This window comes from Otolemur garnettii, unplaced genomic scaffold (assembly GCF_000181295.1).
Source record: "Otolemur garnettii isolate 467f Iridium unplaced genomic scaffold, OtoGar3 scaffold00014, whole genome shotgun sequence".
In the NCBI taxonomy this organism is placed as follows: Eukaryota; Metazoa; Chordata; class Mammalia; order Primates; family Galagidae; genus Otolemur; species Otolemur garnettii.
This window is the reverse complement of record NW_003852409.1, coordinates 7,077,192-7,089,250: the sequence shown is the minus strand read 5'-3', so window position 1 is coordinate 7,089,250 and position 12,059 is coordinate 7,077,192. Positions and strand designations below refer to the sequence as shown.

The 12,059-nt window shown below is 35.2% G+C and overlaps 1 pseudogene; it reads left to right on the top strand.

Moving 5' to 3' along the window:
- The first annotated feature begins 355 nt into the window (after positions 1 to 355).
- LOC100943204 overlaps positions 356 to 12,059 on the top strand; it is a 48,888-nt pseudogene continuing 37,184 nt past the window's right edge.

Below are 12,059 nucleotides of genomic sequence, written 5' to 3'. Positions count from 1 at the left end.
AGTAGACAACTGTCCTGCCCACCCAAAGTGAATCATTCCACAGATGTGACACTAAAATGTCTGCCACCAAATTTGACCTCAAAGATTCCACCTTTACACCAAGGCATCAGATTAACACTTAAAGTGACTACTGAGCCTAACTTCTGAAATGTGTTATTGCTAAAACACAAATCTGTGATCCATCTGTGAAAGCAACTTCATCTACTGCATTAGTTAATGCTGTGGATGCTGTTCTGTGAATCAGTTTTGCCTGGAATAAAGCTCAGCCAGAAACAATACAGCAGTATTTCAAAAAAGTTGGAATGTCACATACCAGGAGCATCATGTTTTGGCCCCATTAGACAGTCTTTTTCCCATGGCAGAATTCAAAGGAGCAGATTTTGATGTTTTGGTTGCAATGAATGATGAGGTGGCAATCTGTAATGAACCTAACCCAGAAGCAATTTTTCAAGTTATGGTGATCAAAGTTCAGACCCAAGTAAATATGTGTGAAGCAGCTAATAAAGTAGAAACAAGTGAGAATGACACAGAAATTGCAAGGACTCTGAAAGAAGATGTCAGGCACCTGGTAATGTAGTTGAAGTCATTTGCTGTGAAAAAATGCTCAGGTGTGCTGAGTGGTATAGCCAGCAATGAGAGTATTTTCTCCATTTCACATTTGTAATATGAATAAGAAATAGACCAAGACTGACTACTTTGAAAGAATGATTAAAACACGTGAAAATAGTAAATATGTTGATCTTGTATATTTGTATGATACCATATGTATGATTTTACTGCATTTTGATTATATATGATTTTGTATGATATTCTCTAACAAAAGCTGCACAAGAAAGTAAAGTACATGAATGTATCTGTACTGTGAGCCTACCTCTTTCTGTTGAACACCTGTGTATGTTCACCAGTTTGTGACAGTCCCTTAGGTGGTCAACTTACAGAGATTTTACTGTAGTTCTTTAGACTAAGTCTCAAAAAATAGAGTTACTAAATGCAAGAGCATGGACATTTTATATATCCTGTCATTTTGTTTCCCCAAACTGTTTGCAACGTACTCCATGATAGGACACCTTTATAATCCATGAACATGTGAATATCATCTCAAGATGGTACCTTTAATTCATTTTTGCACACTAGCAAAGTGAAGGATGGGTTTCCTTATTCTGCGACAGTATGCGACTATGTCTACACAACATTTGACGAATGGTTTAAAATAGAAAAACAAAGAATGTTAAATAATAATGCAATGTGAAAGAAGCGAACTCCATCTCACTTTAGCTTTGACAATATTCATGTGCTTTTTAGTGCTGTTACTGTCTCATTATTAATTTTATCTTTGTGCCCACTAAAAAAACGTGCTATTAAGAAACTGTAAGCAATCTTCAAACCTCTATTGAACAGTTCCAGCATATATATATAAAACCAAGCAATGCATCAAAGAACTCAAGGAGATCTTTGTTTATAATATATAGATGAGGCCACAAAGGTGGAGGTCTAGTGTATAAAGAAAAACAAATTCCAAAGGATATTTGCTTCTGAAAATATGTATGTTGCTACCACACATTGGTTCCAAGGACTAATATGTATTGTACAAAATGTCAGTGTCTGTAGATAGACATGAAATGACTTTCTCATAATATGAATTGTAAATGTATCAACTTGGTTGTGCTGAAAAGAAAGCGCAAGCTGCTCCAAGATTATTCTCTAAATGTCGTTAAGGCGTGTGTTTATAGAAGTGGCTGGGCTGTTTATATAATGTTAACAGTTGATGCCAAATAAACTGGTATGAATAAAATAGATAGAAAAATAGGTGCATTTGATATTATAAAACTCTGAAGCATCTTAAGATATTCAAAGTGAAAAAATACAGTAGAACTGATATTTTGGAATGCTTACTATATTCAGTCATCGTGTTTTCCAATTACCATATTTAGATCTTTGCAATCGTTTTAACAACATTTAAAATAGATATTCATATCACATTTTGGGGTTGGAAGTGTACTAAGATTCAGATAATTTAAGTAACTGTTCCAGGTATATCAGAAAATTCCTAAAAGCACGGGATCAGAATATGAACATAGGTTCATATGAGCCCATGTCCCCAACTACTTACCACCAAACCTGACTCTAGGTGCCTGTAGAACTTAAATTTTACTAGATTTCTGCCTAGATAACTCCTCATGCACATGGTCTTCCTAATTTCACCCAAAATAGACAAACTCCCTGTGTACTTGGTCATTTTCATCTATTCACCTTTATTTTGTTATTATCTATCTTCTCTCCACAACAGAATGTAACCTCCACAAAGGGAAGTTCAGTGCTTGACTTACAATAAGTACCCTAGCGTATACAGGTATAGGCACAGAACATATATTTGTCTATAAGTTTCTGCATATAGGAATGAACATTCTCTCAAGGACAAATATAGGCAACTTTAACATCAACAGGACCATTAGCAAGTGGTACTAATGCTTGGCAGTTAGCATCACTTTAGAATTATGAACAACCAGAATTAAGAAAATTTGAGACATCTATCTCTATATCCATAACTATATGTATCTGTAACTCTATATGTTATTATGATAACTATATAACTAAGTTTGCAAAATTGACCCTCATTTTAAGTGTACAATAGAAGCTTGTTGGGGCTAAAATTGAACTGAATTGAAGTAAATTGAATTCTGCAAATTCAGAACCCGTTTGTCTGGTGACATTCTATATCTAGACTTTGACATCTGTAATTTCTTTCAAAACTAGTCATTTTTGAATTTTTTTAAAGAGGTAATTCTATAGCAGCATCTTTAAATTCTGTTATCATAAAGAATGACAGTGATATGTTGATTGGTTTGATGTCAGTACATCAGATTGTATAAAAAATAAACACATTGTACCCCACATATGCATAAATGTATTTATGATCTATGTGTATATGACTTAAAAAAATTTAAGAAAAAAGAATGACAGTGATCTTTTGGGTTGAAATTTAAGAAAAGTGAATTTAGTCTTTAACTAAAATGTCTTGTATATAAGCCCAGATTTATTAAGATATAATCAGCAAATAAAAATTAAATATATATTTGTGGTATAAAATATTATATTTTGATATGTGTATACCTTATAAAATTATTAAATCCAGCTAGCTAACATATCCATACCCTCAGATACTTTTATTTTTCTTTATTTTAGAGCATCATGGAGGTACATATGTTTTGGTTACATAGTTTGTTTTTGTATATTTTAACTCAAAAGTACTGGTGTGCCCTTCTCCCAGAGATTGTACCGTGGGCCCATGTACCATGGGCAATATACACACTACATGGAAACTTAACCATCCCCTCTTCCCCTTCTGCCCTACTTGAATTTCATTGAGTCCATATGAGCACATAGGTATTGATCAGCTAGTTCCAATTCAGTTTTGAGCATATAGGGTGTTTGTTTTTGCAGACATGTGAAACTTCACTTAGGAGAATGGTCTCCATTTTCATCCAGGTTGTCATGAAAGATGCTAGGTCACCATCTTTTTTGTGGCTTACTATTCCATGGTATACATATACCACATTTTATTAATCTATTCATGTATTGATGGTGTGCTTCTATGAACATTTGTTGCAAGTGTCTTCATTATGAAATGTCTTTTTTCCTTTGGGTAAATACCTAGTAGAGGGATTGAATGATCAAATGATAGATCTACTTTAACATCTTTGAGGAATGTCTGTATCACTTTTTTCTTTTTAATAACAAAAAGGAGTTTATTTGGTTCATGGTTCTGCATGCTGTACAAGAAGCATGGTGTCAGCATCTGCTTCTGGCAAAGGCCCCAGGTTGCTTCCACTTGTGGTAGATGGGAAAGGGGAACTGCCATGCACAGAGATCACCTGGTGAGAGAGGATGCAAGAGAGATAGCAGGAGTGCCAGGCTCTTTCAACAAGTAGTTCTTGTGGGAACTAAGAATTACCACTCAGTATAGTAAGAATATCACCAAGCTATTCATGAGGGACCCATCTCCACTATCCAAATACCAAATACCAGAGCACCCTTACCATCCACGGCCTCTTAGGCTGAACTAGTCTGTGATCCCACCAACAGCGGACAAGTGCTTCTTTCTGTCAGCTTTTCTGACAGCATCTGCTGCTTTGGGACTCATTTTGGGACTCAATTTGGGACCAATTTCAGATTTTGTGGTGAAAACATTTAAAAACTATTCTCTTAGAAATTTTATGCATACATTACTATTAATTACAGTTACCATTGCTGTACAATAAATTTCAAAAATGTATTCATTCTGTATGAAACTCTGTGCCCATTGACCAATACCTCTTCATTCCCTTTTGCTTTCCCCGTCACTTCTACCAGGCCCAACATTCTACTTTGCTTTTATGAGTTCAGTGTTTTTAAGATTCCACAGGAGAGTGAGGTGAGATAGCATTTGTCTTTCAATTCCTGGCTTATTCCACTTAGTACAGTGTCCACCAGCTTCATACACATTGTCGCAAATGACACTATATCTTTCCCTTTTAAGGATGACTAGTATTCAGTTTGCCTGTGTGTGTTCTTGTGACATTCACATTGCTCAGTAATCTGTTCATGGGCACTTAGAATGATTCTGTATCTTCACCATTGTAAATAATGATCCCATGAATGTGAGAGGACAAATATCTCTTCAAAGTATTGATGCCATTAACTTTGGGTGTAGTTAATACAATTGGGAATGAGATACCTGAATCACATGGTCAATTTATTTATTTATTTAATTTATTTATTTTCTTTTGAGACAGAGTCTCACTATGCCACCCTTGGTAGAGTGCCATGGCATCACAGCTCATAGCAACCTCCCACTCTTAGGCTTAAGAGATTCTCTTGCCCCAAGGTCCACCTCAACTCCCAGCTATTTTTTGTTGTAGCTGTCATTGTTGTTTGGCAAGCCCCAGGCTGGATTAAAATCTGCCAGCTCCAGTGTATATGGCCTGCACCCTAGCTGCTGAGCTATAGGCATGGAGCCAATTATTATTTTTTTTCTGATGAAGTTCCACATTATTTTCTGTACCAATTTACATTTCCATCAATGCTTTACAAGGGTTCCTTTTTCTCCAAATCCTCCTGTCTTTCTCATGATAGCCATTCTAAAAAGTGTAGTGTTGTCCACGTTATGGTTTTGATTTTTGTGTCCATGAAGGTTAGTGATTTTGAGAATTTTCTCATATACAAGAGACAATTTGTTGGCCACTTGTATTTGTATGTCTTTTTAAAGAAATGTTGATGGCCACTTGTATTTGATGTCTTTTTAAAGAAATATTGATGCAGTTTCTTTGCCTGTGGACTTTATTATTAGTATTATTGTTATTAAGTTATTTGCTCCTTGCTATTGAGTTGCTAGACTTCCTTATATATTTTGGATATTACATCCTTATCAGGTATTTGTTGGTTTGTAAATATTTTCTCCCATTATGTAGGTTGTATCTTTACATTGTTGTTTCCTTTTCTGTGCAGAAACCTTTAGGGTTGATGTAATCCCTAAAAGCAATTTTCTCCTAACAAGTAGTCGATTTGAGAATCTCAGTGCTCCCTAACAGAGTCCCAGAGCACTGGCCATTCTATTAAATCAGTCTGTGTTTTACTGCCATTACATGTTAAAATGGTAAAGTCAATATTTAGTATGTACAGGAAGAATATTAAGGAAAGAATGAATAATCAATCAAACTTTGATTTAGCCAACTTTGATTTGGAAGCTTGGGAAACAGTTTTGTTTTTACTGATAATTAAAGTTAGATAGAGTGACATGCAGCCAAAAAGACTATCTTACTTATTTTCCAAACTATACATCACGTTTAACACACACAGATAAATACATATGTACATACATATTTGAAAATATATACATATGTTTATTTATTACTGCCTCAAGTGTTGAAAACCTAGGAGAGGAAAGAAAGCCAAACATTCCAACATTTTTCTACTATTATGATCAAATCAAATGCAAAAAATTATTTAATATCAAACCCTTTAGCAGAAAGAAATCTGTCAGAAAATAAACTGTGAAATAAAGGTTTTAATTACTACAAAAAGAAATATGTTTCTTATTATGGAAAAATATGTTAAATGAAATGACACAGTAAATATCTCATAGTTATGTGCTTCCTGTAGTGAAAGTGACTATTTTGTTAAAAATGATAATCACTATATTTACTGAGTTCTTGCAGCAGGTTTTGTTATGTAAGCACATTATACATATCATGTGATTTAATGCTATCAACAATCCCACAGAATTGGTAATAATACTATTCCCTTTCAATGTGAGAAAAGGAAGGCATTCAAGTTTTTACTTCAGACCCAACACCTAGTAAGAATTTGTGTTTGTTTAGCTTTTTAAATTAAGCATTCTGGCTCCCAGCTACCTATATTTTTAACCACATGATAACTTAAATTACGAAAGTTATGTGCATATTTAAATAAAATTGAGATGATGTAATTTCAAAAAGAAAGTACATCTTTCTTTTTGTCTGTTTCTCCTTTTTTTTCTATTTCATTATTTTATTTCTTATCAGAGAAGGCAAAATGGAAGCTCTTTGAAAGGAATAATTTAGCAAACATCATAGAGCAAACCAGTATCTCATTTGTTGGTGATAATGCCATTTTTTATTTCTTGGTAAGTTCAAGTTATATCAACTCTTCAAAATAACTCAAGATTCCTAATAAAATAAGGAAGAAACAGCTTTTGTCCCGATGGAATTTAAGGTATTGATTTTCTAGAAAGATTTGTGGATACCAGTATTAAGTACAGGCACAATTCTATAATACATAAGTGTTAGAATTTTCTCAGGTTCTGGATTAAAACTGATGACAAATCAATAATTTAAAGTGACCTACTATGCTAAAGAATATATTCTTTAAATGCTAGTCAATGTTGCCCATCCACAAATAATATAATCATAAATCCAAACATAAGTTGAATACAAAAGACATAAAGAATAAATAAGGTCACAGGTTACAAGAAATATATTTCATTTTGGGGAGTGCGGAAAGAGATTTTATGAGTTTAATTATGTGAGATATATAAATTAGAAGATAAAACTTTGAAAAAAGGTAAAACTTGGAAAAATCGATTTAAATCTCTCTCTTTTATAAAATCTATGGATATATATAACACATCTCACAAACATTTCAAGGACTTATGGTGTCCTGAGGTATGTCACCTTCAGCATCACCTTCACTGAGCCCTTTTCTTGTTATTCATTCCTTTGTGCAGTTCATCTTTCATGTTAAACAGGGCTAACATTTGCACCATTAAGCTACTGCAGAGAACAGTATAGGACTTCAGCACATAAGTCATAAACAATGTTGTATCCTCTTCTTTGGTTTCTTAATTTCATTGCCCTGTGGGTAAATATCTGTTATGTATGTAGCATATCTTTGGAGAGATCCATATGGGAAGGAACTGAATTATCAATGCCAACCTGCCAGCCATTCAATTGTTCACTTGGAAGTAGATTTACCAACCACAGTCAAGCTTTCAGACGATTTCACCCTGGTAGACACTTAAAGATAACATGAGTAACCTTGAGTCCAAATTTTCAGCTAAAATTTGTACCCACAGAGAAACCATGAGAGATAATTAGTGGGGTAATGTTGTCTGATGCAACTCTATTTTGTTGAAATTTCTTACATAGCAATAAATAACTGATACAGATTGAGAAACTTAGGCGTGAGATGCCACTTACCTAGAGTGATTTGTTAATCTCTTTTTTTTTTTCCTAATAGAGTGGCAAAATCTCCCAGAAGACTCAAATACTTTAAGAGAATCTTACTCCAAAACATACCAGCAGTTTGGACTGAAAAGTATAGAGACAGTCAAAGATGAAGAGACTTTTAAATCTCAAACATCCACAGGCAGGATTCAGATAGAAAAAATCAATTTATCTATAAACAGAGGCTTCTGTTTATGGAAAAGGAAAACACACTCAAAAAATGAAGCCAAAGATCTAGCAAGTAATCACAGGCTCAGTGCCTGTAGCTCAGCAGCTAGGGCACCAGTCATGTGCCCTAGGGCTGGAGGTTTCAACCTGTCCTGGACCTGCTAGAAACAATGACTATTGCAACAAAAAAATAGCCAGGCACTGTGGTGGATGCCTTAGTCCCAGCGACCTGGGAGGCTGAGGCAAGAGAATTGCTCAAGCCCAAGAGTTTGAGGTTGCTTTGATCTGTGACACCATGGCACTCTACTGAGGGTTACATAGCAAAACTCTTTCTCCAAAGGGGGGAGGGGAGGAAAGTAATAACATTCAAGCCCCCATCACAAATCTGCCTAAATATCTTTGTTGTTTTTTGGAAATATTCTGAATTCCTAAGTGCCTCTACTTTCCCCCATTTTGAACATTTAAAAAAAATTTTTTTTAGCATTTATTTATCCCATAACTGTTTAAATATTGTGTACTAGAATTACAGGAAGCAAAATTTATATTTTATTCATAGGTGTTTAGATAAAAAATTATAATTGAAGAGCTATATTCAAGAAGTCTCATCCACGACTAAATCTAATTTAGATAAATTTAGTGTAATTTACATGTGGGAGATGAGTAATTGAAGGCCAAAGAGAGACTGTGATAGCCACCTTCCGGATAGCCCTAAAAGCCCTTCCCTTGTGCTGTTCATGCCCTGTGTAGCATTCTCAATACCGAACTGGAGGGACCATGTCCCAAGAAGATACCGCTAAATGGTGGTGTAACTTACTGGCTAGTTCCTAAGAGACACAGCAGCTCTGGTGCTGGTCTATTGCTGGCTATAGAGAAGGCAGCTTCCATGTCATAAGCTAAGAGAAGGCAGCTTCCATGTCATAAGCACATGTTAGCAGCCCTGTGGAAAGGCCTAGACAGATAAAAACCATCCTTCTGGCACCAAATTGCCAGACATGTGAATAAGCCACCCAGAAAGTGGATCTGTCATCCCCACTTAAACCATAGGATTACTGCAGGTCTGGCTGACACATTATTATAACTTTAGATGAGGGCTAGAGACAGAGCTGCCTAGTTAAGCTGCTCCTGAATGATGGAATGTATGACATAGCCATATGTAACTGACACATATATATTTCAACATTTTCTCCCTAAATATTTGATTGACACTTGCTCCAAACGCAAACTAGTGACATGTTTTTCTTACACTATTTTTTTTGAGTTTTCAAATCTTTGCATTATTTATAGTCTAAAAAGTAATATATTATTGTATTGTATCTATCAGAGAGATACCAATTATAATATTTTTAATCTACAAATTATAATATTTTAATCTACAAATTATAATATTTTAATCTACCAATTATAATATTTTTCAGTAATTGTCATGTTTTTCATTCTTTTCTTGATTTTATCAATAATACTAGAGATTTAAGAGATTACTTTTTTAATAGGTTTAAAATATTATAATACATATCAAGAGCATTAACAATCTGTCCCCCAGTGTGAAACTATTCCTTAGATTGTTTTATTATTTTGTTAATGATTTTTTGACAAAGAGATATTAACTATATCGGCCTATTTATATATAATGAAATATTATGAAAAGTCTTTATGAAAGTCTACAGGTGAAATAGAAGACAACTTTAATGTAAAATCCAACAGCTGTCTCTTTCCTTTTGGTTTAAACTAGAGATCTCTCTTAAATTTGACATGATAGAGATAGATGATGAGTATGTTGTAGACAGATATGTATACATGAGCACATATACTAATAAGCTATATGTAGTTGATGATATTTATAACTATAAAATATATTTTTATTTTTAGGGTTTTTGATCCTGTATATGCACAAAAGTTTTATAATTGTCATGGTTTTACTGTTTGCTTATTTTGTTATAACCAATTTTCCATGGAAGTTTTGAGTTGCTAGACTTTTTTTTTTTTTTTTTTTTAAGATAGAGTCTCATTTTGTCACTCTGGATAAAGTGCTGTGATGTCACAGCTCACAGTAACCTCAAACTCTGAGGCTTAAGCAAATTCCTGCTTCAGCCTCCTGAGTAGCTGGGACTACAGGTGAGTGGCTGGAACTACAAGTGGCATCCACAACACCAGCTAGTTATAGAGATGGACTCTCCCTCATGCTCAGGATGGTCTCTAACTCCTGAGCTCAAGCAATCCACCCACGGTGGCCTCCCAGAGTGCTAGGATTACAGGCACAGAACCAGGATTATAGAGCCACTGAGCCAGGCAGCTGCTAGACATTTTTGGAACAGATTCCTTTAAACGGTTATCTTTTGAAAGATACTTGTATATTAGTTAGCTTTTTAGTATAGAGAAAGTGCCTCTCTCCAGAACATAAGGCAATTTGTTTGCTTCCCAGGATAATACAGCTATTGTCTCTTTATGAAGGACAGTTAAAAGTTTGAGCTTTAAGATTTGGCTTCCTCAGCTGTAACCCACGTAGTGTGCTGTTCCTGTCTGGGCTTATCAATATCACCCCTGTGGGAGTAAGAGGGGCCTTTATAAACATGGAGCTCTTTGTCCTTTGTTTTTGACCTAGGAGTTACCTATCTATTCTAAAATTTGTGAAACTGTGGTAGGCTCAGGAAAATCTCAGATCCTTCTAGTTTTGACATAAATCTCTGAGATAATGATGTTATTTTCACAGAATGGTAATTCTGTGCCTATTTTCTACTATGCACGTTTTTCATAATCTGCTTTATTTATCTGCTCAAAACAATGCTGATTGTTGATGACTAGTGGCTTCCTTTCGGTCATCTTGAAGTTTACTATATTACCTTGACATGTTCTCAGCTGTGTTCACTTTTCTTATAGCCTCCCTTTGATACCCATCATTTTTACTATCCTATCTTATTCTTCCCATCTCAAAACTTCATATTTCCTTCTGGTTGGTTCTGCCCAAAAGGATTTATACATTTCTTAATTGAGCTATCTTTCATCTTAAATCAATTGAAATTATTAAATGTTCACTCATATTTTAAGTTAATACTTGGTATAATAATATAACTTTAAGTCAGACGTCTTCAAACTATGGCCCACAGGCCACATGCAGCCCACTAAGGACATTTATCCAGCCCGCCGGGTGTTTTTGCTGCCACTGCCTGTCCTGCTTAGCAGCCAACTCATCCTGGGGCCCGCAGTCCTACCCTCCAACAATCTGAGGAACAGTGAATTGGCCCCCTGTTTAAAAAGTTTGAGGACCCCTGCTCTAAAGCTTTCTGCAGCATGTAATACTATTGATGGCTTTGTATCTCCTGAGACCCTCCTTTCCTTTGTTTTTAATTAGTTTTGTTGACCCTGCACTATCCTGCTTCTCCTGTGAGTGTCCTGGCCATGCCTCCTCTGGTTTACTTACTTAAAGTTTAAGTAGTGTGCTTGAATTCTCTATCTTTTGTAGGCTAATATACTTGAGTAGTTTTCTTCAGCCTATTTCTTTTGAACATTAAGTTGTCCTTGAATAAGTTATTTGTAATCATAAGCCTTAGTCATCATGTTTGAACTTCCACTGTCCTTATCACTATCTGCATTTCTGGGATAAGAATTGCCTTTTTCTAGTTACAATTGTGAGTGATGTTTTAAGTCCATAATGTAGTTTTAGGGCAGCACCTGTGGCTCAAGGAGTAGGGCACCAGCCCCATATGCTGGAGGTAATGGGTTCCAACCCAGCCCCAGCCAAAAACTTCAAAAAAAAATAAAATAAAAAACATAATGTAGTTTTATTATACTAAACATTTAGTTTTTCCTATAACTTCCATTCATTCATTCACTGAAAATGTAAGTATTGAATATCTGCCCAGTTTGGATATTGTGTTAATCTGAAGATAAAAAGGTAAATAAAACACATAGTCTCTGATCTCTTGAGATATGTGTTCAGAAGAGCAGAGAAAATACAATAATCAAACAATCATAGAAATTTATAAGTGTGATAAAAACTTTAAATATAAGATGGTGGCTCGGTGCCTATAGCTCAACCGGCTAAGGCGCCAGCCACGTACACCTAAGCTGTCGGGTTCGAATCCCCAGCCCGGACCCGCCAAACAACGATGATGACTGCAACCAAAAAATAGCCGGGCGTTGTGGCGGGCGCCTGTG